Source organism: Prionailurus viverrinus, chromosome B1 (assembly GCF_022837055.1).
Source record: "Prionailurus viverrinus isolate Anna chromosome B1, UM_Priviv_1.0, whole genome shotgun sequence".
Classification (NCBI taxonomy): domain Eukaryota; kingdom Metazoa; phylum Chordata; class Mammalia; order Carnivora; family Felidae; genus Prionailurus; species Prionailurus viverrinus.
Window position 1 is genome coordinate 59,563,537 of NC_062564.1, and position 10,549 is coordinate 59,574,085.

The 10,549-nt window shown below is 41.4% G+C and overlaps 1 pseudogene; it reads right to left on the reverse strand.

Annotated features, from left to right (window-relative positions):
- Positions 1-8,391: 8,391 nt before the first annotated feature.
- On the reverse strand, positions 8,392-9,900 carry LOC125164758 (Y-box-binding protein 1-like; annotated as a pseudogene).
- Positions 9,901-10,549: the final 649 nt, after the last annotated feature.

Below are 10,549 nucleotides of genomic sequence, written 5' to 3' on the forward strand. Positions count from 1 at the left end.
ATTCACATCCTCCCTCCCTCTGTCTCCTATCCCCAACCCCTGGCAACCAGTAATCTGTTCTCCATCTCTGTACTTTTGTCATTCCCAGGCTGTTAGAGAATGGGAATCCCACAGTATATAACCTTTGGAGATGGACTTTCTTCACTAAGCATCATGTCCTCGAGGTCCATCCAAAGTTGTTGTGTGTATTAACAGTTCATTCCTTTTTATTGCTGAGTAGTATTCTATTCTGCAGATGTTCCAGAGCCTGCTCAACAATCCATTCTTTGAAAGACAGTGGTTGTGTCCAGGTTTTTGTAATTTCAAAGCTGCTATGAACATTCCTGTACAGTTGATCCTTGAACAGCATGGCGGGGTAGGGACACTGACCCCCCTCACACAGTAGAAAATCCACATATAACATTTGACTCCCCCAAACTTAACTACCGATAGCCTACTGTTGACTGGAAGCCTTGCTGATAACATAGTCAATTACTACATATTTTGTATATTATATGTATTATGCACTGCATTCTTATAATAAAGTAAGCTAGCAAAAAAAATGTTATTAAGAAAATCATAAGGAAGAAGAAATACATTTACAGTACTATACTGTAAAAAATTCCTATGTAAGTGGACCTGTGCAGTTCAAATCTCTGTTGTTCAACGATCAACTATACAGGTTTTTATGTATGCATGTTTGAACACAAGTTTTCATTTCCCTGGGATAAATGCCCAAGAGTATATAATTGCCGAGTTATATGGAAAGTGTACATTTAGTTTATAAGAAACTGTTGAACAGTTTTCTAAAGTGGCTATACCATTTTATATTTCTACCAGCAGTATAGGAGGAATCCACTTTTTTCTGCATCCTTACCAGCACCAGTCTTTTTAGATAGGTAAATGAATATCAAAATATTGCAAGAAGTCACACAAAGGCCATGTAGACACTGAGCCAAATGCATGGAGGTACTTAGCTTGTATATGAGCCTAAGACCACTTTTTCAGGAGGGTTGACAGCAACATTTGTTGTAATATAAATTCCCCAGACCTTATTAGCCCGTAGCCATGTGTCAGTTAGCAATGGCTGCAAGTGAGGAAAACCCAGTTATAGTCAGTTAAGCACATGGACCTATTTTCCTTCCTTAACAAGAAGTCCAGAACCCAGCCGTTGCAGAGGCTCAAAGATGATGGCAGCTACTGCTTCAGGAATCAATACCAAATTCATCTGGGAAGAAGCGAGAAGGAGATAGGATAGTGTTTGTACCAGGAAGGAAAATGTTTTCCCAAGAATGTCGGTACAATTTCCTGCTTTGGTCCTGAACACTGTCCTGAGTTTCTCATGGCTGGAATGTTATAGGAAGTGAGTTCTGAAAAGCTCAGTGGGCCAGGCATTTACCATTGTCTGACATAGGACAGTACACATTAATGGTCGACTTTGGCCAGCTTAAAGCTTCACCTGATGATGCATGGCCCACCCTCAAGTATTTCTGGGTTTTACCACAGGGGTATCTCATTTGTGCTTATAAGCAAAGTCCTCTCCCACTCAGGATTACTGTGCTCCAGCAGGTCCTGTGAGGCACAATGGTGTCTGTAGGGCTCTGCCCTCCCCTAGGCCTCTGCCATGGTTTTCTTGCTGTCACTGAGGAACTGAACCCTCATATCCTCCCTGCCTTGTGCTTTGTGTTTCATGAAGCCCTTCCTGAATGCATTTATTCACTTTGGCCTGCAGACCTTCACTTTCCATTGGTTTTGAGTTTGTCCATGGGCTAGGCACGTGACCAGGACACTGACGATCCTTTCCACTGATAGGTGTTTTTCATTCTTGACATGCACACAAAAGTATATCTTAGCATGCTCTTTCTGTGGCAAATCATATAATGCAAGTGAACAACTGAGGAGGGGACTCTGTCAGTCTCACCTGATCAGATGGAAATCTCTGTTTAAGCCTAAAAAGGGCCACCCATGTTTACTGTCTTCCTTTTGATCACATGTGTTAGTTCAGCTGGTCTACCTGGCTGGATCACTAACACTGTGCTCCCTCACGGCTCAGTGTTTGTTTCCCAGGTAACAACGTTGGAATGAAAAAGGACTATTTTTCAGGCAAGGATGGAGACCCAGTTAGAACCTTTCTTAAACTCCAGTGGGTCAAAGAGAACTCCTCCTATCTTAACTGCTACCTTCTTGACTTGATACATGTAAAAGTGTTTGGGATTTACATTAGTCAAGATGCAAATGCTGGCTGCTGTAACAAAGACTCCAGTATAGCTGTGGCTGACACAAGACAGAAGTTGATTTCTCTGTCTGGGCCCAGAGTTGATACGGCATCTCTATCATCTGGTTGCCTTTTATGTTGTTGCTCTGCCATACTCAACAGGCAGCTTCAGTCCCTGTGTCCAGTATGGCTAGCTGTCACCATCGCGTTCACACCTAACGCGGCTCACACCCGGTTCACACCCGGTGAGAAGGGGAAAGTAGAATGGGGGGAGGGGGGAACCCTTTCCTTTTATGGGCATGACAGGAAGTGACCCACATAATTTTGTCTTGAATCCTACTAACCTGACTTTAGCATCTTTGTCCCACTTAGCTACAAGATGCTGGGAAATGCGGTCTGCATCCTAGACTGCCACAAGATTAGCAGGAGCTTCTACTACCAGCACGGGATTATAGATACTGGGGAACAACTAGCAGGATCAGATAAATGCCCTCTACCTTTGGGGCCAAGAAGAAGTGCTAGAATTTAAGGGAGCGGTCCTCAACCAGGGGCAATTTCTGGAGATATCATTGTTTGTCTTAACAGGAGTGATGTGTGTTACTGGCAGCTAGTGGGTAGATGCTGCCAAACTTTGTACAATGCACAGGGCAGCCCTCCTCCCCCCTCACAAAACAAATTATCCAGCCTGAAATGTCAGTAGTGCTGAGGTTCAGAAATCCTGCCTTAGGGATATATCTTTACAAAGTCCTAGCCCACCACATTATAACAATGTTTTGGCTTTCATTTGTGCTTTTATGTATGTATGTATGTATGTATGTATATATGTATGTATTTGGTTTGTTTATTTATTTTGAGACAGAGAGAGAATGAGAGAGAATCCTAAGCAGGCTGTGTGCTGTCAGCACAGAGCCCGACATGGGACTCGATCTCATGAATTGTGAGATCATGACGTGAGCCAAAATCAAGAGCCAGATGCCAAACCAACTGAGCCACCCAGGTGCCCCTCATTTGTGCTTTTATATGCAAATTTCTAAGACTAGTGTCCTCTTAGGGGAGATTTGGGTGATAGCAAGGTGCTTCCAGTAAATTAGTATTGGAGCTTGCTGTGGTCTGAACGTTTGTGTTCCACCCCTTCCCCCCCCCCCCCCCCCCCCAGTTCATATCCTAAAATCCTAAAGCCCAATGTGATGATATTAGGAAGTGAGACCTCTGGCAACTGCTTAGATCATGAGGGTGGAGCCCTCGTGAATAGGATTAATGCTCTTACAAAAAGACCCTGCAGAGCTCCCTTGCCCCTTCCACCAGGTGAGGACACAGTGAAAAGCCCATGGCTGTGACCCCAGAAGAGGGCCCTCATCCAGGGGACCTCAGTGGCTCAGTCGGTTGAACAACCAACTTCAGCTCAGGTAATGATCTCGTGGTCTGTGGGTTCGAGCCCCACATCAGGCTCTGTGCTGACAGTTCAGAGCCTGGAGCCTGCTTCCAATTCTGTGTTTCCCTCTCTCTTTGCCCCTCCCCTGTCTCTCAAAAATAAATAAATGTTTAAAAAAAAAAAAGAGACCCTCATCCAACCTTACTGGCACTTTGGTCTTAAACTTCCAGCCTCCAGAATTGCAAGGAATACATTTCTTTTCCTAATAAGATACCCAGTGTGTGGTATTTTGTTATAGCAGCATGAATAGGCTAAGACTGAGGTGTAAAACACCATTTGCTCAGTTTGCCAGAGGTCACATTAATGAAGGAATGAAACTTGTCGACCGTTGTGTATAGTTCCACCGTAGTCATTAACAAGCTGGCTTTAGTCCTGAAGAGGAAGATTTCCTTCTTTGGGTTTTCCCAAGCTATTTAATAATATATCATATACCACTAAACCAGAGGAAAGGAGGAAATCTATTCAATTACAGACAAGTGTAATTTTGTATAATTAATCATAGTCTTCTTAAGGGAAATAAAAATAATTTGTTTTTAGTAAGAAGGAACCTATAATTATTTGGTGAGAGAGGAAAAACTACTTATTAATATATCATGTTTACTTTGAATGTGGTGAAATGTATTGCAGCTTTGCTGTTAGTCTTAGGCATGAAAAACTGTGTGTTAAATTTTGTCATTTCTGGTTCTGATAATCTGCTTTGATGACAGATTAGAAATGCAGTTTGGCTTTCCAGGACATAAATCTCAAATAATCAACATGAGAGAACGGCACCAAATCCTCCAGAGACGTTTCTAACATGAGATGATGACGCTTCTTAATAAACTCAGGATTAGTGATGTAACTTGTCACTGGTTCAGCCAGAAGACACAGGGAAATATCACAGTTGCTACAGTGACCACTCAGAAGTTGTGTTCTATAAATCTGGAAAATCAACTTCTGGAAATTCTCCCCTGGGATGAAGATATACTACGTGTCAGCCATGTATCACAGAAACCTTTTATTATTTTAGGCATCATACATTTTTTCTTGTGGAGAGAAGCAAGAATATTGTTCCTCATTTCCTATTTCCCTAGATTTGAGGGATGTCTAAGTTCTTCGTAGGACATTACAGTCACCTCTCTTAAAATATCCATCTCCCAGTGAATCACATACAACTTTCGCATCTTTGTTCCACTTCCGTCTACTATTTTACTTTTCATACCATTGTAATTTGTTTTTCCCAATTAGAAAGTACATATCTGGCGGAGAATTTTCACTTCTTTTTTTTGAATGTTTATTTATTTATTTTGAGAGAGAGAGCAAGAGAGAGAGAGCGAGTGCACAAGTGGGGGAAGGGCAGAGAGAGAGAGAGAGAGAGAGGAAGAGAGAGAGAGAATCCCAAGCAGGCTCTGCACTGTCAGTGTGAACCCAATGCAGGGCTCAGACCCATGAATCAGGAAATCACAACCTGAGCTGAAGTCAGATGCTTAACCGACTGAGCCACCCAGGCTCCCTGAGAATTAACTTCTTACACTTTGTTTCTCCTGTGACATCTAGATTTCCTTCCCTGAATAGGGCATCTTTATGGACTTTGTGTTTTAGCTTTGCTTAACACCACAGTTATTAAGCATGATCTTGGAGTCATAATTACACTTATCACCATTATGAAATTATGTGCAATTAACTTGTTCTTAATTATGGACTGCAAAAGAATTTGGAACATTAGAGAATAGAGAATAAAAGATCTGGATTTTATGCGATTAAGAGATATTTTAAATAGGGAAATAAGTGCATATATACAGTAAAACAATATATAGAACTTCCATTTGTTGTATCTGGTGATATTTAGCAGAGATCATTTAAAGCAGATTATGTCTGAAAGTAGAAATCAAGGAATACTTGTTAATATCTCTGTTTATTTGTGAAGTAGAAGCAGCATAGCCTCTGGCATCCAAGACAAAGACTTGAGCTCCTTGTTACCCTTCACCATTTACTGGCTGTGTTTCTGTAAGCAAGTTACTTTAACCTTGATGAGCTTCATTTTCCTTATGCATAGAATGGGATTATGATACCTTCCTTTTAAGAACATTGTGAGTATTAAATTAAACAAATTCACACAGAAAGCACCCAGCACCCTGCCTGGAAATGTCAGAGTTCTTGGGTTGCAAGCAACAGAAACCAACAATGCCAAACTTAAGGTAGAGAAGCAGATCTATTAGAATCATAGAATCAAGGAAGAAATGAACGACCCAGTTTCAGAACTAGGAGACTCTTGGTATCTCTGCAGCAGGAAGTGTTGACTGTTTTCTGGGTACAGCTATTTTCATGCATGAGTGGAATCATCTCCAACCAGTCTTAATTCTTGTCAAGATTTAAATTCCCAGGAAAGAGACTCTTATTGTTCTAGATTAGGTCACCTGATTTTACAAAGGCTGGGGGATTGGGTTAAGTCATTGGCAGCCTCACCAGAACCACGAAGAAAGTGGGAACAACATTCTCTATAGTGAACGGGAGAAAGTGTTACTGAAAGAAAAATGGGAAGGTATTCGGAGCAGAAAAAGCATAGATTTCCACTGCACCAACACATAGCAGGTGCTCGGTTAATGTTAATTTCCGTCATCCATTTAAACCCTTTCTGTTTATACCTTAGTGTAAAATTTCCAGCATGTGTGTATGTGTGTGTGTTTAACGTTACGTTTTTCTTTTTTTTAAATGTATGTTTATTTTTGAGAGAGAGAGAGAGTGCAAGCAGGGGAAGGACAGAGAGAGAGGGAGACACAGAATCCTTAGCAGGCTGTAGGCTCTGAGCTGTCAGCACAGAGCCTGATGTGGGGCTCAAACTCACGAACCTCAAGATCATGACCTGAGCTGAAGTTGGACGCTTAATCGACTGAGCCACACAGGTACCCCTTAACATTATGGTTTCTAACAGTTGGTATTTTTAACAGTTGGTAAGCTAAGACTCCTACACTCATTTTTCCCCATCCCATGATTGTCTTCTGTCTCATCCTTGACACTTTCCATTATTCAGTGGAGACTTTGGCATCTGGCTTATAGTCTCTCTTTCCATTCGGAACCCTGTCATCAGCTTAGTTGACTTCCACATTCATATGGTCACACTGCTCCGATACTAGCTTCTCATTTTGTTAACTCTTCATTGCCAGTGACCTTATCCTCCATTTCTATCTCAGCAATTCCCAAAATTGTCTAGAAAATCGCCAATATATACATCATTTTTCTGATCACCAGCAACCTCCTAGCCTTTGCACTTGCTTTCTCAACTACTCTCAGTATGCATTTTACCTCATATTATCTGTTCCTGCTTTATTATCTTCTTTATGCAGCCTGGATTCCATGGTCCAGCATTCCAGTCACTCTCTTGGCCATCACTGAATTTCCTGAGTTGTTTATGTTTCACACTTGGCCTGGAAAAATCAGCATTTCTGGGTAAGCTCAGTAACACTTGGCTGCAGGAGTACATCCCGGGAAAATGACAGTCATCAGGTTGAAATGGACCCTCAATATAGTCCAGTAATCCCAGTCTCTCTGATCAGTTTATATTTCCACCCTCTATATTAAATTGTTCTGTTAGACTACTTTTTAATAATCCATGTCATCGATTGTTGATTTTGTTCTAAAATATCTCTTAAACCCATAAACTTTTCTCCATCCTCACTATAGCCACCCCGGTATAATCCACCATAATCTCATGCCTGGATTACTATAGTGAGCTCCTATGTGGTTCCCAAATATCATCTCTTATTCCCTCCAAATACATCTTCTCTAGTGTATCCATGGTCATGTTTTAAGGCTCTTCTATGGCTTTCTCTTTTCTTTAACATACACTTCAAAATCTGCAAGGTGTCCTATGAGGCCTAGCAAAATATAACTTTTTCTTTCTTTCTCTTTTTTCTTTTTCTTTCTTTCTTTCTTTCTTTCTTTCTTTCTTTCTGTCTTTCAAGAACTTTATTAATAGGTGCTTGCTGTTGGTTGACTCTTGAAAAAAATCAAGTTAGAAACTTTTTTTTTAAAGATCTTATTTTGAAGTAATCTCTATGTCCAATGTGAGGCTCAAACTCATAACCCTGAGATCAAGAGTCACATGCTCTACCAACTGAGCCAGCCAGGAACCCCCAAGTTGTAAACTTTTATTACAAATTAAAAATGAAGGGTGTCTGGGTGGCTCAGTTGGTTGAGTGTCCAAGTCTTGATTTCAGCTCAGGTCATGATCCCAGGGTTGTGAGATCAAGCCCCACATCAGGCTCTGTGCTGAGCATGGATCCTGCTTAAGATTCTCTCTCTCTCTCCCTCTGCCCCCTCCCCTGCTTGTGTTCTCTCTATCTAAAATTAAAAAAAAATTAGGGGAATGTGGGTGGCTCAGTTGTTTAGGCGTCCGACTTTGGCTCAGGTCATAATCTCGTGGTTCATGAGTTTGAACCCCGCATCAGGCTCACTGCTGTCAGCCTGTCAGCACAGAGCCTGTTTCAGATCCTCTGTCCTCCTCTCTATGCCCCTCCCCTGCTTGTGCTCTCCCAAAACTAAATGTTAAGAAAAAAAAAATTTTAAATGAGGTTCCTAAGTTTCTTAAGGTGACCAGATATGGAACAATTTAAAAAACTTTAAAGATGTATTGAGAAAAACTAGGTTTTTTTTTTTTGAACTACACTTGTCATTACCAAAAAGAGACATCTTTGGGTAAAAATAATAAAACCCCCATGCTGCATAGATAGTGCAGATAGTTCTATTTATGTAGTCAAGGGCAAAAAACAAACACTTAAGATCTTCAGCTCCAACCTTGCATTTACTTCTTATTGCTGGAATTTCATATTCATTTCTTCTTGTTAGGTGAGTAAACCAGATGATAGTATAGATGATAAGCAGGTACTTACTCAGCCCTGATCTGCTCAACTTTGGGAGTCGATGAATTCTCAGCTTCCGGATTGACTGCTACTGTCTCTTTGCCATGGTGTGGTTTAGAGTTTTCTGGGTGTCTGCCTATGTTGAGGTGGCTGCTGGCATAGGGTCTTATCTTGATTTTCATTATCTTCTTCAAAGCCATCCTCTCTAGGCTATCTTTGGGGAAGATAACTCCTGCGGAATCATGGTATATAACCCTGATACATATTCTGTCTTGCTGGTCTACCTTACTTTCCTGAACCTGGCTTGTCAGCTCCCTCTACCACTTCTCCCTGCACAGAAGGGTTGGAAGACAGTGGTTGATGCCCATAGGGTCCTCCCCCCACCCCCACACAACTCTTGTTATTCTGGGACTTCTGCAGGTAATTGTGTGGAAGACTCCCTGGATGGATAGCATCGATAGTGGTACCAACCAAAGCATATTTGCAGCCTTGAACTGGAGCTCTACCAGGGCCTGTGACATTTGCTGCCTCTGTACCCTTTCCTTGTCCTTCAACAATATCAAATTCCACAGTCTCTCCATCTCCTATACTGTGAAGGTACTTCCTGGCATTATTCTTGTTCATAGCAGTCTGGTGTACAAACACATCTTCCTTGGTGTCATTCCTTTTGATGAAACTATATCCACTTCTTTGTTTCTTTGTTTGTTTGTTTCTTTCTTTCTTTCTTTCTTTTGTTTTTATTTTTAATTTCAGTTAGTTAACATACAGTGCAATATTAGTTTCAGGGGTAGAATTTAGTGGATTCAGTAATTCTGTACATCACCCAGTGCTCATCATGACAAGCACACTTCTTAATCCCCATCACCTATTTCACCCACTCCCACCCCCACCTCCCCTCTGGTAGCTATTAGTTTGTTCTCTACAGTTAAGAGTCTATATCTTAGTTTACCTCTCTCACTCTCCCCCCCTCTTCTTTGCTCATTTGTTTTTTTTTCCTTAAATTCCACATATGAGTGAAATCATATGGTATTTATCTTTTTCTGACTTTTTGCTTAGCATAATACTCTCTAGCTCCAACTATGTCATTGCAAATGGCAAAATGTCATTGTTTTTACAGCTAAATGGTATTCCATTGTATAAATGCATCACATCTTCTTTATCTGTTTCTTACATTGAACCATTTTACTGTTCCCCAAACCTTTGTTGCGATGACCTTGCCCCCACAGGCATGCACCACCCATGTGAGGTCACCTGGGCCCACTCCCTACACCCTGGCTGCTGCCAGTGGAGCCCAGCTTGGTGTCAGCAGTGCCAAGGGCAGGTGGCTGCTGGGTCCCAGCCTCACCACTCACAGTTGCAGTGATGGTGACTGGGGCAGCTGTGACCGCTGAGGTTCCCCCCAGCATGTGATGGTAACTAGGCCCACAGCAACTCATAGTTCTTCAGTTCTTTTTTTTTTTTTTTTTCATTTTATTTTACTATTCCCTACTCTCTCAAGCTTCAGGCACACTAGCCCAATGTTCATTTCTAGAATAGTTTCCATCTCAGATGATTGCATAGTCAGGTTCCATACCTCTTTTCTCCACACTTACCCCAGCCCTGTTGTCTTCTTTACTCGATTAACTCTTTCTCACTCTTTCTTACCAAGACAAATTGAAATGTTACTTCTTTAGGAAATTTCTCTTGCTTCTCCAGGCTACGTTACCCCCATTGTACATTTCTATTTCCCTCTGCCCCACTTGCGCTTTTCTTTCATAACGTTTGTCACAACCGTAAATACTTGTTCAACGTCTACCTTCCCCGCTGGACTATAAGCTTTATAAAAGGAATAACTTTTGTTCACCACTATTTCTTGAGGCCCTAACACAGTGAAGGGAACACAGTGATGGAATGTCTTCTGACTGTGTATCGGTGGACATGTGTCTCCAGTGGGCCATGATCAGGTATTCCATTGCCCTGGGAAACAGATCTTTCCCTAGTGCTTGGAAAATATTGTGTAAATAAATAGATTTTTCTCAACTTAACTTTTTCTGTGATTATTATTTTAAAACTTTGGCTTGAATCCTCAGAAATACCTGTGTAATC